Source organism: Triturus cristatus, chromosome 4_1 (genome assembly GCF_964204655.1).
Source record: "Triturus cristatus chromosome 4_1, aTriCri1.1, whole genome shotgun sequence".
NCBI lineage: Eukaryota > Metazoa > Chordata > Amphibia > Caudata > Salamandridae > Triturus > Triturus cristatus.
Genome location: NC_140585.1, coordinates 14466458 through 14485633, shown reverse-complemented (window position 1 = coordinate 14485633; position 19176 = coordinate 14466458).

Here is a 19176-nt window from a genome sequence, read left to right as displayed (position 1 = left end):
TAGCAGTCTGTGAGTTCTCTATCGGTTTCATTCTCCTGCATGATGTCAGCCCCACAAACACATTGCAACAAAGTAGAAGAATTCCAACTGACTTCTGCTGTGCACCTTCCAGAACAATTTCGAAATTTGAACTTGGTCTCCATGACAACCAGCATGCATGTAGGCCTTAATACTTGTCCCCTATGTAATTTGGAGCATCACACACAGGTACGGTGCGTTTCGGGGCCCTAGGGCACCCCAAATGCATGGCAACGGCCCGTACATGCATGCCTACGTTCACTATCACTATGGGTCTGCACGCGTATGCGTACCCGTAGTGGTACGGACCGTACACACGCATCTTCGTTCACTATCACTATGGGTCTGCACGCGTATGCGTACTCGTAGTGGTACGGGCCGTACACTCGCATGTACGCTCACTATCACTACGAGTACGCATACGCGTGCAGACCCATAGTGATAGTGAGCGTGGATGCGTGTGTACGGTCCGTACCACTACGGGTACGCATTCGCGTGCAGACCCATAGTGGTACGGACCGTACACACGCATCTACGCTCACTATCACTATGGGTCTGCACGCGTATGCGTACCCGTAGTGGTACGGACCGTACACACGCATCTACGCTCACTATCACTATCGGTCTGCACGCGTATGCGTACCCGTAGTGGTACGGACCGTACACACGCATCTACGCTCACTATCACTATGGGTCTGCACGCGTATGCGTACCCGTAGTGGTACGGACCGTACACACGCATCTTCGTTCACTATCACTATGGGTCTGCACGCGTATGCGTACTCGTAGTGCTACGGGCCGTACACTCGCATGTACGCTCACTATCACTACGAGTACGCATACGCGTGCAGACCCATAGTGATAGTGAGCGTGGATGCGTGTGTACGGTCCGTACCACTACGGGTACGCATACGCGTGCAGACCCATAGTGGTACGGACCGTACACACGCATCTACACTCACTATCACTATGGGTCTGCACGCGTATGCGTACCCGTAGTGGTACGGACCGTACACACGCATCTACGCTCACTATCACTATGGGTCTGCACGCGTATGCGTACCCGTAGTGGTACGGACCGTACACACGCATCTACGCTCACTATCACTATGGGTCTGCACGCGTATGCGTACACATAGTGGTACGGACCGTACACACGCATCTTCGTTCACTATCACTATGGGTCTGCACGCGTATGCGTACTCGTAGTGGTACGGGCCGTACACTCGCATGTACGCTCACTATCACTACGAGTACGCATACGCGTGCAGACCCATAGTGATAGTGAGCGTGGATGCGTGTGTACGGTCCGTACCACTACGGGTACGCATACGCGTGCAGACCCATAGTGATAGAGGAAATATGAATTTTATGGTCAATTGTGTCCCCTATCTTAGACCCCAACGGCTCCATGTACGTGCTACAAGTACATGTATGTTCCCTCCACTTCCAGCTATGAAGACGCAAATACATGTGCGTCCAACGTTAACATGTCCTCTTTCAGATTCGCCATGAATGGGTCGAATATTCCGTTCCTAAGTATGCCTTGCCACCGTCTTTATATGGTATACTTTTCACGTTTTCCAGCTCTGGCAAGGTAGGCCCTGAATTCTGCCATCGAGCCTTTTCCTGCTTCTGCCTCTGAATGCTCCAGCCTGGACCTGTATCTGTATCCATGACCTTTGTCTTACTTCCTGCGCGGCTAACGGTGCCTGGCCCGGCCTGTTGCCTGCCAAGACTGTATTCAGCCTTCAAGTTATCTGCTCCGCTCCTCATCCAATACATTCCTGTCTAGTAGTTTAGGTAAACATCCTTCCAGCTGCAGAGCAAAGGGCCCGGCCTCACTGTCTCCGTGCAAGTAATTCATAGTTTTCGTTGCCATGGTAGGCCCATGCCCCTCGCATCTCATGCAGACACGTAGACGCTTATACACGCACTAGTATTTAGTATAGGATAGCCTCTGCCTGAGAGACCTTTCCTTCCAGATAATATAGTTCCTTAAACACAAGATATTAGATACGATTTGGGATTAGGTTGTTCTGACATCCCAGACTTCTGTCTCCTCATGTAGGGCTAAATGTCAAGTCCCCTTCACCCTCTAGTTACACGTCAATCACACGTCATACGGCTGCGCGCGCATCTCTTCCATGTATTTCTGCTGACATTGCAGGATTCTCTTATGGATCCACCCACCTGTGACATCCTCTTAATGACGTTTCTAGTATACGCCTTTATGCACGCCTACTGTAACGCCTTTTTATTACGTATGTGTATTCTTATCTTTCCTATCAGCTGTTACGCCTCCTGCATCTGTCTTTACTGTAATGCATTTACTATATATATAATAACCTGTCAATAATGTATTGCCGATCCCTTCCTGAACCTTAGTGGTGACGGAACCCGATTGCCTGGTTCGAACCAATTCCTTTGTAAGGAATAAATTCCCTTTTATATCCTCAAATACCACGGATTCTGCCTCTTATTTTTACTGAGTTATTCTTATTGAATTTTACCGCATAAATTAAGTCTAGGTAATTTAAATTTACCACATAATTGGCGCCCGAACAGGGACACCTCTCACACCCCACGCGCCGGAGGTGCGTTGCAGACCCGGTCTCCTGCCACAGCCGGACGGACAATTACGCGTACCCGCAGGATTTCCTGTATCTCCCTCAGGCCAACGGGGGGCGACTGAGGCTGCGATCAACACCCAGACGAGGCGGTGAGGAGTGCGGAGAATCCCGACCAGAGCCTAGCTGAGAGAGCAAGATCCGAGGTATACAGAGGCCCACCAGATTCCGAAGTTCCGAAGTATCTATGTCACGAGTCGAGTCGAGTCGAGTCCAGTCCGATCCAGTCCAGTCCAGTTTCCGAGGCCTTCCGTTCCGTGCTTCCCGGTGAGTACCGTTGCTGGGGACGCATTTAGACGTGCACATTAGTTTGTGCCGGTCAAGACGGGTTTGGGTACACAGATCCGGTCTGCACTGTTTCAGCAGTGTATCTGTACTGTTTAGCAGTACATCCAGTATATCTAGTACTATGTCAGTAACTAGTTTTATTCTAATTATTATTGTTCGTTCTAAAATGTTTTGATATGTTTTAAATGTCGTGGTATGAGGGATTGTTCGATCTTCATTACTGTGTTTATTGTATTAATTGTGTTCAAGTCCAAGTGTTAAAATTCAAGTAAGAATCAAGTAGCAAGGTTCAAAGATGCCGTTCTTTTCAAAATTAAGACAGATAAAAACTAGAAAAGGGATACTCGAAGAAGCCGTTCCCATTCCACCTAGGGACACTCCAGGGTACTTTATGTACCATAAACATGGCCTAGATGCCGTATTATATCTTGATTTATGGGTGGACTACACCAAGGATTTAGCAGAGAGTCAGAGATGGCCCGCTGCTGGGACATGGGATGCAGATTGCATCATGAGAGTAGAAGAAGTATTATGGAAAAAGAAAGCCAGACAGTCACAGAAAGATGCCATTGAATTATGGCGTAAAGAATCGCATAGACGCGCAGAGAAAGCGTTCAGAAAGGAAGAGAAAAGTAGAGAGAATTCAGACAAAGCCCGTGAAAACATATTAATTGACGAAGGTATCCGAGTAAAAACAGAACAAGTAGACAGACAACGAAACACTCTTATGAATGGTATGTATCCTCTTCTGGCCGAGGGTTTGCCTAAGGCCACCCGGGAGGTACCAAAAGATCTGCCACCTCCATTACTCCCGATTAAAGTACATCCCAAGACCGCAAAGGACATTTTCCTTTCTTCCTATTTAGATGATGCTGCCCCCGAATATGCTAATGGTGAGCAGCCACGCGCACCACCTGTTGACGACGCTCAACACCAAGATCATCTGCCCCCACCTCCGCAGCAACAAACTCCTCCTCACGTTCTAAACGTTCCACCTGTTTCTACAGTCCTTCCTGCATCTACACTCTCTACCCTACATCCAACAAATCCTTTTGGACTTGGCACCTCAGGAGGTGCGTCAGGAGGTGCGACAGGAGGTTTTTCCACGCCACCGCCAGCACCTAGGTTGACGTATAGGGATTTAGCACACCAACGTACACCCCAAACAGCTAATCACAATATATTTAATGAGCCTCTTACAGATTGTAGATATGATCCAGTGCCCGGTAAACACGACAGAATGTTGCTATCATCAGTACGTTTACGACGAGTTTCGACCTATCTAATGACGCTACCAGGAATGATTGGTCATCTAGACAAAATATATCACTTTATCCAAACAGGGCAAAGTCCTGAAAGTATTGGCGAGGCCATGGAATACCAGAAAGTGGACATGCAAAAATTATTGTTACGCTTCTTCATAAACTGCTTGATCAGAAACAGAGATAGGCCTGAGGTAGATCCAGATGAAATGCAAGTACTTACCAGATGGGGTCAGAATATAGCAGACGGAAAACATGATAAACAGAAGAGTATAGAAGTTATGTACCGAAAGATCCGAAAAGAAGTAGAACGAATACATGAAAGAAGATTAGAGGCAGATAAAACTGAATCAGAGGGAGAGGAGGAGGAACAGTCAGAAATGACCACAGGACAATTAGAATTACCAGCTAGAGAAATGATAGCTTATGTAGGTAAGGGAAGATCTTTTAATAATACAATGCGTCCGATACGTCCAGAATGTAACAGAATTTTTCAAGCAACTATATCAAATCCAAGGACCCCTGAACACTTATTCCAGGCTACTGATAAATTACTTCGAGAACGAAGGGGGTATCATGTGCTCGATTCTATGGATGAACAAGAATTAGCCAGGTCAGCAGTACAATGGGCTGACAGTTCTGAAAAATACAGTGATGATGCGCTAGCACACACGTTTCTGAATCTTACACCAGACGAACAGCGTTTAGCTGGTATATACATGATACAACACCTCCTTATATTGTATAAAAACGAACACTCCGATCCTGGTCCCCTACCTGATATACTGATAGAATTACTCACGAATAAATGGAGAGGTATGGGTACCGATCTAATTAAAGAAATTCTAGAACATCCGCATCGATACAGTGCTTTCCTATGTCCAGAGCATGATTCAGCTCCCTCCATGGAAAGAAAAATGTATTACATAGACAGACAGAATCCCTTACGCGAAGTGCACCCAGTTAAAAATGTGGATGATTCTTTTTCGCGCGTGTTTGTGTACACGCCCATAACTAAAATAGAACTATTGGAAATGAAAAAATTAGTGCCCAGCCATGACAAAGATCCAGCAGGTTTTCACCGTGAACTAAAGGACATGCTACTCATGGGTGATTATACCTATCCTGACATTATGAAAATATTAAAAGTATTATTGCCTGCCGGTATTTACGAGAAACTCAAAGAAAAGGAATGGGAGGTGGGAGACCAAAAGATTGATTGGACAGCCTTAGAAAACGAAGAAAAGGCCCGAACAGCAGGCCGAGGGCTTGGGGACAAAATTAAAGCATTACCAGGATTATTAGTACAAGTATTGCCACGTTTATTAACTACGAAAAAGGAAGACTGGGGTGCAATCTCAGCCTGTAAACAGAAACCCGATGAAGACACTAGTGATTTCTATTCCCGATTTGAAAAATGTTTTGGTATTAATAGCGGCCTAAAAGCAAATAGCGAGTCATATCCACATCTTTTTGTAACAAAACTAGTCGAGAATTCCCTGCCCCAGGTTAAAAACAGAGTATTGAAAGTTGAGAGCACTTGGCAAGCTAACACTCCTTCACAAATGTTACAAATGTTACAGTATCACCAGAATAGAATTAGAGAAGAACAAGACCACGAACAAAGACGTATGAAAGACACGAAAATGAAAATGCTCGTCGCCCAGTCAGTTCCAGCTGACAGTCATGAAAAGGGTGCAACACAGTCCAGTAATTCAGCGGTTCCCGTTAAAGGGACATGCAACTATTGTAAACAGCCAGGTCATTATATAAACGATTGTGCAGTTCTGAAACATAATATCTCTACGGGTAAAACCAAGGAGAGACCACGTCCACCTAGACAGGATCAGATCCAACAACAAGCACCTCAGAATGTACAGCCTATGCAAGCTGCACAACAGACCGTAGCGGTACCACAGTCACAGCCTATTGCCGCAACACAAAACACGACACAACAGATGTACCAGTATGCACAAAATGACTATCCAGATTATCAGCGATACACATGAAATAGCCTAGAGAGGGAAGTTGGCTTACCCCTTATTGAGGTTCCCGTAGATCAAGAGGGTCCTTATGTACAGAGTCAAGTATTAGGGAAAGACAGAAAGTTTTTAATTGATACAGGGGCAAGCAGAACTACTATAAGTCATGACGAAGTCCCAGGGGCACCCCTCTCAGGCTCACAGAATATTTCCCTTGGTTTTTCAGGAAAGCCTACTATTAATGAAGTATCGCAACCTCTGCCTCTTACAGTTGGTCCATTGACACGGACTACAGATTTATTGCTTACAAAAGCATGCCCAGAAAACTTGTTAGGTATAAAGACACTGAAAGCTCTAGGAGCTATAATATGTTGTTCTCCGGACGAAGTACGACTATTTTTGCGTGACTTTAAAGGTCACTACGTGTCAAGAGACATGGATCACCGGTTACAGAATCTACCTGCACATTTATGGGCACAAGGCCCCACTGATGTAGGTTGTATGCACATTACACCATATCGAGTCACACTCAAAGCAGGAGTGGTATTACCACGAATGCGACAATACAAGTTACCTCCAGATGCTGTAGTGGCTTTACTGCAAATCATTGACGAGCTCATTGCACAAGGAGTGGTTGTGGAAACCGACTCCAATGTATGTAATTCTCCGATCATTCCGATTCTTAAACGAACTGATCCAAAAGCACCCCCAGTATATCGATTAGTTATTGATCTGCGCGAATTGAATAAATGCATTGTACCACAATATCCCGTGGTTCCAGATATCTCTTCATTACTGACAGCTATTGATTCAGAAGCAACGTTCTTCACTGTAATTGACCTCAAGAACGCCTTCTTTAGCGTCCCAATCGATCCGGAAAGTCAATATTTGTTCGGATTTAGTTTAAATGGACGAAGCTTTAAATTTGCACGCGCACCTCAAGGATTCACAGAAAGCCCCAGCATCTACAGCCAAGCACTGAAAAGACAACTTGACAGTATCCACATGCCTGTCAACACTGCCCTGCTTCAGTATGTCGATGATCTGTTGATCACCGCCCGAAGCGAACCCGAATGTGAAAAAGCATCACTGACGGTTTTACATTTTCTGGCCGACAAGGGGCACAAGGTGTCCCCTTCGAAGCTACAATTCTGTGCCCAGCAAGTTGTGTACCTTGGGCACTTGCTGTCCAAGGGGGGGAGACAGCTCACACCTGACCGCATCCAGTTAATTGTAAACATGCCACCACCCAAGACACAAAAGGAGGTACGGGCCTTCATAGGCCTCACTTCGTACTGTAGGCAGTGGATTCCCCAATACGCATTTCTAGCAAAACCACTCATTCAGTTGACAACCCAGGAGGCAGCGACATCGACTGTCCTCCCTTGGACTCCAGAACATACACAAGCTTTTGAAGACTTAAAGAAAGCCTTATGCCAAGCACCTGTTTTAGCGACACCATGTTACAGTAAGCCTTTTACACTTTTTGTTACAGAACGTGAAGGTACTGCCTTGTCAGTACTCACTCAGGAACAAGCAGGATCACACAAACCATGTGCTTACTTTTCTAGCACATTAGATCCCGTAGCTCAGGCTCTTCCTGCGTGCCTGAAATCAGTCGCAGCGACAGCTTTAGCGATCAGACAAAGCGATTCCATAGTATTAGGACATCAATTGACAGTACAAGTACCACACGCAGTAGAGGTTCTCTTGAACCGGACACAAACACAACACTTGACTATAGCACGACTGACGGGTTATGAACTAACATTGTTTCAGCCACACATAGAAATCAGACGTTGTAGTACATTAAATCCTGCCACACTTTTGCCATTAAGTGGAACAGACCCACTGGCACATGATTGTATTGAAGTCATCACTATTACGACGAAACCCAGACAAGACTTGACAGATGTCCCATTACCAGATCCAGACCTGACACTTTATGTGGATGGTTCATGCATGAGAACAAGTACAGGAGAATTAGTGGCCGCTTACGCAGTCACGACAGACACCGAAGTTATTGAAACAAATTGTATTGACACATTATCAGCTCAAGCAGCAGAGCTCATCGCTCTGACACAAGCCTGTATTCAAGCCAGAAATAAAAGAGTCAACATATACACAGATTCACGTTATGCATTCGGAGTTGTACACGACTTCGGAGTCCTTTGGCGAGAGAGAGGTTATTTGACTTCTCACGGTGCCAACATTCAACACGGTCCCCTCATTCAAGCCCTATTAGATGCAATACATCTACCTACTGCGATATCTATCATGAAGTGTAAGGCCCATACAAAAGTCACCGATATTATTTCCCAGGGTAACGATCTAGCAGACCGAACAGCTAAACAGACAGCTCAGAATCGGAATCACGCAACGGACGTGACAAAGACAATAGTTCCGACATCGACACACTGCATGACAGTTAAGGATCCCGCCCTTGATGTAATTGACATACAGACACATGCTACACCAGAGGAAATAAAGAAATGGACTGAATTAGGAGGGATCCAAACAGATCAGGGATGGATGACGAAGGGAAAATCTACATGGTTTCTCCCCGACTCCATGGTTCAAGTTATCATTAACACAATACATAGTCCAGCGCACCTGGGAGAAAAAGCTATGCTAGATAGTATTCAACACATTTGGTTCAACAAACACTTACGAGCTGCAGCCAAACAGAAAGTCCGTACTTGTATGATTTGTTGTCAGTTCAACCCAGGTAAAGGTGTACCTGTAGAGCAGGGTGGATTTCAACCTCCCGATCACCCTTTTGAAGTCCTCCAGATGGATTATATCCAGATGGAACGTTGTCGAGGATTCAAATATGTCCTCGTAGTTGTATGTGCTCTTTCCCGTTGGACAGAGGCATATCCCGTCTCAGATTACACTGCCCCGACTACTGCCAAACAGTTAGTTTGTGAATTCTTCCCACGGTATGGTTTGCCCCGTATCGTGTACTCAGATAACGGCCAGCCGTTCTCATCCGAGCTAATGAAACACATTTCACTCTTGTTAGGTTATCAATGGAAATTTCACTGTGTCCGGCATCCCGAGGCAGCAGCGTCTCGTGGAACGTCATAACCAGACTCTGAAAATTCGACTTTCAAAAATCTGTAGAGAGAAAGGCGTTGACTGGATAGTAGCCTTACCAGTTGCACTCTTTTACATGAGAATGGTAGCACATTCTTGAACAGGGCTATCCCCGTACGAGGTGGTCTTCGGTAGGCCACCAAATATGTGGGGGACGCCTATACCTCGTAAAATCACTGATGTTGATTGTAATATGCTGACATATTACCTTGCTTCCTTGATGTCTGCACTACAATCTTGCCGTTCACAGGTAGCTGCAGCCTTTCCCGACAACACCGAGGTGAAGCCCCATGAAGTGGTTCCCGGAGACTTTGTCTTCATAAGAAATTTCGACAGGAGGAGCCCGTTGGAGCCTCGCTGGCAAACGCCAAGATTAGTACTCCTGACCACGAGGACAGCAGTGAAGGTCGAGGGTCACAAGGGTTGGCTACACTCGAGCCATATCAAGAAATTTCATGGACTACCGTCTGATTTGAACTCTCAGCCCTGCCTTCCCCCACAGACTGACTCAAAACTCCCCCTGGTTGAGAAAACAGAATCACAAGAATACAAACTGAAACTAAGGTCTAGCAAGTCAGACAATTTGATTGTTTAAGTCCTCTCCAAGGTGAATCGGTTGAATTAGTCTCTGACATGTATCCTCTAGACCGAAATCGAGAGAGAAATAGACAGAAACAGCTCAAGAAACATGCATACTGTAAATCACTTCGTAGTCACTGTGTAGTGACATTATTGATTATGTTTTTTCTAAGTCTTTTGATTATTGCTGCAAGTATACTGTTGCACATATACTACCCTATTTCCAAGCGTGCTTTCAATGTTACTGCCGAACATTCTTTTAGTGAATTACCTCCACATGAGTTGTCCTACAGATTTGCGCTGCGCAACAACACATTCATTAGTATGTTACATCATTCCCATCAGACCAGCAATGCTACAAATTGTTGGATATGTGACCGACTCCCTCCCTATCAGAAATACAAGGGAGTTCTGCCCCTCTTTCCGTACCCGTTCACACACAATGGTTCCTGTGGCGCATGGTTTAGTTTGATTAATTCTTTAGATTCAAACACTGTAGTTTACCAGAGCAACTGGGTATGGGGAAACCTGAACTTAGTTTTGCTTAAAGTCTGCTACCCTAACAAGGAGGGACTTCCCAAAAGGACAGGAACTGACCTAGAAAATGAAGTATATGGATTAGGTAATTTTACACTTAACCTCATGATTCTGAATGTTGAATCCGAAGCTGCACCAGTCTTGCCTGCTATGTCAGTATTTCCAGTTAAAGGTGAATTATGTGTAAGAAAGAATGGTTCAGTACACATGGGCCATAGTAAATGTACCACTGTGATCGAATTCCGTGATCAAGGCAAATCTACATTTAGAGCTTCCCGTCATTCCTACTTCATATGTGGTCATACCGCATATATACGTTTACCTCTAGATTGGGATGGTACCTGTTACATTGCATTCCTTCTGCCACCTGTTTTCCTAGCCCCTCCTGATTATCATAGGAATACCCATTTAGTACACAATAGACCCCAGAGAGATCTCCCGATTGTCGACTACACTGAAACGGCATGGGAGCAATACACAGATTTCAATAAAGGTTTCTTTCCCTACATAGGTGTTGTCACTAATAGTAAACTGATACGTAGATTAACCAGAACCCTTGAAGCAGTAGTGAATGAAACTACTTCCGCCCTAGGCAACTTAACAGAGGAGCAGTCTGCGATGCGGATTGTTGTTCTTCAAAATCGTCTTGTCCTTGACGTCATCCTAGCCGATAGGGGCGGAGCCTGTAGGGTCATCGGATCGAGTTGCTGTGTTTTCATTCCAGAAAACGCGCCATCCGTATATAAAGCCATAACTCGTCTTCATAAGATTGTAAGCCAGATACACCAGAATCCAGGCACCTGGACTTGGTCCGGTTGGATCTGGAGCGTGTTGTCAGCCTGGGGATGGAGGATCTTATCCTTCCTAGGTATTGGCCTTCTCATAATATTCAGTTGATGCCTGTGTCTACAATGTGGACCAGCGATTTGCGGCCTGTGTGCCACGTCATGTATTCCACGTTCAAGTTCTCATTCAAAATCCCGGAAGAAGAAAGAAGAGCAAATGATGTTACATGAACAGATTGATGGATTCCTGAGGATCGATATTTCATGAAGGGTCCGTAGGGGACAAGGAGGGAATGAGGAAATATGAATTTTATGGTCAATTGTGTCCCCTATCTTAGACCCCAACGGCTCCATGTACGTGCTACAAGTACATGTATGTTCCCTCCACTTCCAGCTATGAAGACGCAAATACATGTGCGTCCAACGTTAACATGTCCTCTTTCAGATTCGCCATGAATGGGTCGAATATTCCGTTCCTAAGTATGCCTTGCCACCGTCTTTATATGGTATACTTTTCACGTTTTCCAGCTCTGGCAAGGTAGGCCCTGAATTCTGCCATCGAGCCTTTTCCTGCTTCTGCCTCTGAATGCTCCAGCCTGGACCTGTATCTGTATCCATGACCTTTGTCTTACTTCCTGCGCGGCTAACGGTGCCTGGCCCGGCCTGTTGCCTGCCAAGACTGTATTCAGCCTTCAAGTTATCTGCTCCGCTCCTCATCCAATACATTCCTGTCTAGTAGTTTAGGTAAACATCCTTCCAGCTGCAGAGCAAAGGGCCCGGCCTCACTGTCTCCGTGCAAGTAATTCATAGTTTTCGTTGCCATGGTAGGCCCATGCCCCTCGCATCTCATGCAGACACGTAGACGCTTATACATGCACTAGTAGTTAGTATAGGATAGCCTCTGCCTGAGAGACCTTTCCTTCCAGATAATATAGTTCCTTAAACACAAGATATTAGATACGATTTGGGATTAGGTTGTTCTGACATCCCAGACTTCTGTCTCCTCATGTAGGGCTAAATGTCAAGTCCCCTTCACCCTCTAGTTACACGTCAATCACACGTCATACGGCTGCGCGCGCATCTCTGCCATGTATTTCTGCTGACATTGCAGGATTCTCTTATGGATCCACCCACCTGTGACATCCTCTTAATGACGTTTCTAGTATACGCCTTTATGCACGCCTACTGTAACGCCTTTTTATTACGTATGTGTATTCTTATCTTTCCTATCAGCTGTTACGCCTCCTGCACCTGTCTTTACTGTAATGCATTTACTATATATATAATAACCTGTCAATAATGTATTGCCGATCCCTTCCTGAACCTTAGTGGTGACGGAACCCGATTGCCTGGTTCGAACCAATTCCTTTGTAAGGAATAAATTCCCTTTTATAACCTCAAATACCACGGATTCTGCCTCTTATTTTTACTGAGTTATTCTTATTGAATTTTACCGCATAAATTAAGTCTAGGTAATTTAAATTTACCACACTACGGGTACGCATACGCGTGCAGACCCATAGTGGTACGGACCGTACACACGCATCTACGCTCACTATCACTATGGGTCTGCACGCGTATGCGTACCCGTAGTGGTACGGACCGTACAAATGCCTGTACGCTCGCCATCACGATGGGTACACATACGGCCGCACTCCCACAGTGATTTGGGAACATACACAGGCCCTCTTAGCAGCAGTACGGCGGTTTTTACACATCACAGTGGTGATAGGCGACACACAGGTAGGAATAGGGCGGACATAGTTGTTCATGGATGGGCATACTTGTCCATGGATGGACATACTTGTCCAGGAATGGACATCAAGGCATCGTCTGTGCATTACTACATGTGTGGGGCACAGGTGTGACAGGCTGTGATGTGGAACATGACTCCTGAGTGGGGAAGGCACCAGATGTATGATGAGATGTGTATAGGTGTACTGTGTGACGGTGCAATGTGTGCCAGGCATGCCCTTGACTCCTTTGACATGTGTGCATGTCGTACTGCGCACTTGGGGTGAGCGTCACTGGCATGGCAGGGACACCAACACACGGAAGTGTCCCATGATGCCCGGTACAGGGGTCATGACACATGACTTGTCACTACCCACAGTGCACAATGTGACTATGTCATTTATGTGTCCGGGATTTTCATCAGGTTGATGTTGTAGCACCCTCAAAAGCTGCAGCCGTTGCAGCAACCAACATGTGTCTGTGTGTAGATTGTCATTGCACACTGTTCCGCACACCATGCCACATGTGTTATCGGATGTGAGGTGCACATGCATGCATGGGACACGGAGTAGCGTGACAAGGCCATGTCAGCATCCTCACAAGGAATGTGTGGTGAGTCATGACATGTGCACCTTCATGGCAAGGTGTGTGGGCAGGCCTAGTGTAATGTCATGTGACCTGTGGCTCCGGTGTTCCGCAACCAGTCTCTGCAATCGGCATCCCACTTCTGCTGATGTGTGGGTGTATGTCACTCCTGTCTTCCGTCGGGCTGTTCACTTGCACTGGGACACAGCTATTCCCATGGCGTGGCATGGGGAGGTTCTCAATCTCCGTGTGTAGCTGGGTCTTGGAAGGAGTGTCACCTTGCATCCATACGTGTCCTGGGCATGTAGCACATACCTCAATCCCTATGTAGCATGTGTGTATTGCCAGATTTACATGTGCTCAGTAGACATGAGTTGTTGTCGTAGTGCACTCACTCTTCATTGTCACTTCCAAATTACTGCAGAGCGCCGCCTCTTGCCCGAATAATTCCAGACTTGGCTGCCATGCAGGAGAATGACAGCATCCGGCTCTACCGCTTCACCCAACCGTTGATCCTGGAGCTGACGGCGAGACTGGCACCACACCTGCAACCGCAGCACAGGTATCCTACGGCACTGACACCCCAGCTGAAGGTAATGGCTGCCCTACATTTTCTTGCCACGGGTACCTTCCAATATACCATAGCTCATGTTGGTGGCATGTCCCAGAGCATGTTCAGCGGTGTGCTGCATGATTTCTTGGAGGCCATGTTGATTCACCTGGATGACTTCATCAAGTTCCCAACCCCGGAACAGATGACTGAGGTCAAGCGTGGATTCTATGCCCTGGGAGGGATGCCCCATGTCATTGGGTCCATAGATGGGACACATGTAGCTTTGGTACCACCACACGCACGGGAGGTGGCGTACCGCAATCGGAAGCACTACCACTCCATCAATGCCCTTGTGGTGTGTCTGTCCAATATGGTGATTTCACATGTCTGTGCTCGTTTCCCAGGATCAGCACACGATGCCTACATCATGAGGCGTAGCGGGATGCCTGATAAGATGATGCAGCTGCGCAACGAACGGGCATGTGTTGTTGGTGGGTACAGTCTGTCTGTCCTGTATTCTGTATAGCCGACCAGCACGACCGCTTCACCAGTTCTAACGATGTCCATGTGCTTCCCATGTAGGGGACGCTGGCTATCCCAACATGCCTTGGCTGCTGACACCTCTCCGCAACCCCATCACGCCGGCCCAGCTCCGCTATAACACCGCCCATGGCCGGACAAGGCGAGTGATAGAGAGGACGTTTGGCATGCTGAAGAGCCGATTCCGGTGCCTCCACAAGACCGGCGGTGCACTCCCTTATGCCCCGGCGAAGGTCTGCAAGATCTTCATGGTCTGCTGCATGCTGCACAACATGGCAGTTGAAAGAGCTGTGCCACTCATCCTGAATCAACATGACGAGGACCATCCATCCGTGGAGGACGAAGGGCTTGGCAATGGGGCTAGTGATGTGGAGGATGTGGAGCCGCAAGAGGACATCCGGACTCGGCTCATACGCGACTTCTTTGCTTAGTGGTGAGTACCAGTGTCTGAGTGTGCACGCATTGGTCCCCGTGTGGCATGCGTTGTGATGTGTGTCTCCACCTGCATGTATGGCACGTGGGTCAGAGGTGTGTGTGGGTGTGTCACTGGAGTGATGGTGGCAGTGATGGTCGTATTTCCCCAGTCATAATTGTGACCTAGCATGTTGTCATCCATACATGTGTCGAGTAAATGCACATGCACGTGGCTGTGCTTTTTGTGGCTGACTTCTTGTGTGTCTCTCTTCCCCAGGTACCTGCGCATGCCGTTTGCTGGTTGCATTGTTGTGGCACTGCTATTCCTCATGGACATGACATCGTGGGCTGAGTCAGCGTTACAGGCACGGACACGTTTGGAAGTCTCCATGGGGTAAGGGATGCATCTGGGGTGTATTGGGTGTGGCAGTTGTTCACGATGTGTGCACACTGCCCCTGTCGTGGTTTGGTTCCTCTGCAGCCATGTTGCATCCCCATGGGACACGACATGCAGCTGTGTACACCTGAATAGATGGTCTGCCTGGTTGTCAGTCATCAGTGATGGGATAGTGGATTGTGATGATGGCATCAATGTGTTTGACACTGCCCTCGGACACATACGGTTAGCATTGGCTTGACATGGTGTGGGACTTCCACATCCGCGGATCTATGGTGTATGGCAGGCTCTCCGTGTGCAGCTGTGGGTATTTAGCTGTTAGCCGACGCTTGTGTGCCAGTACCATGGCTATCACGCATTTGTGCTGCAGAAGGGGGGTGCCAGTGTTGGACCCACATGTCACTCCACATGATGTGTTCATGTGTACTTCGAGTTGCCTCTGCAAACCCAAATACATGACTAATAAAGGTGTCCCTATGCCTCCAAGGTGCCTCTTCTCAGTCAATGCTGGTGTGTTGGCACGGTGCATCCTGCATGTCTGGCATGGTATTCCCTGATTGTGGCTATGTGTCAATGTGTCGAGTGGCAATATGCAAGCTGTGTGTGTGGGCTGACACTGTGTATTGGGCATGATGTCCATGACTGCGTGGGTATTGTGACATGTGCCATCCCCATGCATCCAACGTTGGACAGGCCCCCATTCTCTGCATCCACCGGACTCAAGCTTGCAGGACATGGTTCTGCCACCTGTCTACACATACCTGGGTGCCAACCAGGACACTGGACTGGATCCCTGACCTCTGCGCATGACTGTTGGTGTACTCAATGTGTGTGTCAGCACGGTTGTTCGGCCCCCCCTCAGCTGGTTGTGCCCATCACGGGTGTGTATGGTGCTCCATGTCTGTCTTGCCTAATAAACTGTGACCCATGTGTCCTGTGCCAGACTCAGGCCCCAGGGTGTGGATGGTTGAAGAGAAAAGATGACTCAGGCATGTTTAGACTTTACAAGACACATGTTAGGTAATAATGCTACCAGCAGGCATCTACTCTTCATAGTGTGATTTATTATTGGGGGGGGGGACAAAGTGAGGGGCTTTCCGGGATTAGGGAATCCAAAGTTCAGTAGGGGAGTTGGTGTCCTTGCCATTGGAAATCCTCAGAGTCCATGCCACAGTCTTTGTCAACATTGGTCAGCCAGTGACCAGCAGGGCCATGTGGCAGAGAATGTCTCTTGATGCTGTGATGCTGTTGCTCCAGTGGGCCAGGTGCCAGGCCAGGTGTCCTGGGAGATGGTGATGTAGCAGCCACCCTCACGGTCCTTTCCGTGGACGACCCGGCCTCCTGCGGGGAACCTCACCAGCAGGCCGTGACGACGTCTGGGATGCTCCGTCGGATGTTTCCTCCTCCTCCTCCTGATCCCTCCCTGTGGGTGGTGATGTTCTCCGCCTTCTGGCACAGGGAGGGTCGGCCATGGTGTCGGCCATCCGACGGAGTGTAGCGTGAATCCCCTGGAATGCCGTCACTTGCTCAGCCTGTCTGTCCTCCATCCTCCGTTGGTGTACCAGTAGACAGGCATGTAGCTCCGCATGTTGCTGGGCCTGCTGGGTCTTAATCTCATCGAGGCTCCCCTTGATCTCAGTGAGGGTGGACACAACCTGGGCCATGCCCGTGGTGTCCTGCCGGTATGAGTCCAGGATGTTACGGACATGGGAAAATACCAGATCCCCAGCCAACTGGTCAGGCTCGCGCCTCCGCCGTCCTCCACTCCCACCACCCCTGCCCACTTGCACCTGGCCTGCACTTGTGGGCACATCGGGTCTCCGGGACCCCTGAGGGGTGGCATTGGCGTTGTCGCCTGCCTCCTCCTGGGTGCCCGGGACACCGTGTCCCTCCTGGCCAGCCTGGCTGCATTGTGGTGTTGGGGCAGGGATCCTGGGTGTCTCCTGGGATGTGGCAGGAGTGGGGGTGGTGGTTGGCACAGTTGTACCTGACGCAGGTGCTGCAGGTGGTTGGACACCAGAGGGGCCAGGTCGGTCGGGGTCGTCCACAGAGTGGTGAGAGTGGTCGCTGCCGGTGGGATCGGTCTCCTGCAGATCCGGGTCCTGTGAGTGTTCCCCCCCAGTGTTGGGGGGTGCACCACGACGTTGACCTGTGTGTGAGAGAGACAATGTTAATTTTGGTCCATGCAACATCCATGTTTCATCCGTTTCAAAGTTGGCACATTTCCTCTTGGAATTGGGATCTGTCTTGCATTCCACTCACAGTGCACTTGTGCATGGGTGTGTCCCTTGGGCACCACTTTGGCCCCTTTAACTATGTGTGGCACAGTCTTACTTGCTGCGTCAAGTGTGACTGCAGTCAGCAGGGGAGTGGGCAGGTGTGGCGAGCCATGCATTGGCGCCTTCCGTGTAGCACTGTACATGCGCACATGGAGGGGATCCACACACTTATATGATCCAGGTAGCTGTCCTTGTTCCCGTGTACAGGTTGTGACATGGCCCTGTGTTTTGCCATGGTGAAGAGGGGGGGTTCTGGCACTGGCCACCCTTGTCTACATGCACGCAGTCTACCTGCTGATGAGCAGACATTCACACACGCAACACGGCTGATTAGCTCTCCCTGTGTCTTGCTCCCTCTGTGTCCCCCTCTCCCTCCCTCCGTGTGTCAGCCTCCTCCCTCTGTCCGTCTCCCTCCCTCTCTGTCCCCCTCTCCCTCCCTCTCTGTCCCCCTCTCCCTCCCTCTCTGTCCCCCTCTCCCTCCATCTCTGTCCCCCTCTCCCTCCCTCTCTGTACCCCTCTCCCTCCCTCTCTGTCCCCCTCTCCCTCCATCTCTGTCCCCCTCTACCTCCCTCTCTGTCCCCCTCTCCCTCCCTCTGTGTCCCCCTCTCCCTCCCTCCGTGTGTCACCCTCTGTCACCTCGGCCCAGCTTCCTGGGCACACACTGTTAGCAGATCTTTGAGTGGCCCTTGGCTTGTTGATGTGAGTTTGTTTCTGATCTCCAGGCACCCATTGGGTGTGATGTGTGTCTGTGCGCTGCTGCTGTGGTGGTGTGTGCTGCCACTCTTTCACAATGTTGGCTGTTCATTAGCTGCTGTCATGTGCAAAACAGTGCCTTCACCCCCATGTGTTGATGCAAGGCGTCCGCCATTTGCTGGCAAGTCATTCCTGTGTTGGGACACACTGTTTGTCTGGCTGTGACCTAGGCCATATGGGTAGAGTGAATTGTTGTCTGCTTCTGAGTTGCACTATGTGCTTTTTTGGGCCCAGCCTCCCGCCATCCGGGTTACCGTGTCATGTGTTGTTGTCTTCTGTGGCCTGTGACTTGACATTGTCCAGCTGGGTGCATGGGGCATGGTGGCAGCAGTGGCATGTGTGTGCTCATGGAGTGTGGTTGAGTCATGCGATGGCTTGTGGTGGTTGCGTGCCTGTTAGTAATGTTGGTTGTGGATGCCGTTCCCCCATGTGAGGTGCGTTGTTTGTGTACTCACCCGGGTCTCGGAGTCCTTCTAATCCTTCGACTGCCTCCACCGGCAGTATGGCCATCACCCTCTCCTCCCAGGGATGGTAGTGTACGGGTCTGCTGCGGGAGGGCCCTCCTCCGGTGGCGTTGGCCTGGTCGTGTTCATCCTGCCTCTTGGCTCGGACCCTCCTCCGCAGATCGTACCACCTGTTCTGGCATTCCTGCCTGGTCCGTCTGGTGTCCGCAACAGCATTCACAGCATCGCCGATGGTCTGCCACATGGCTGTTTTTGCTGCCTGGCTGGTGTTTCTGAC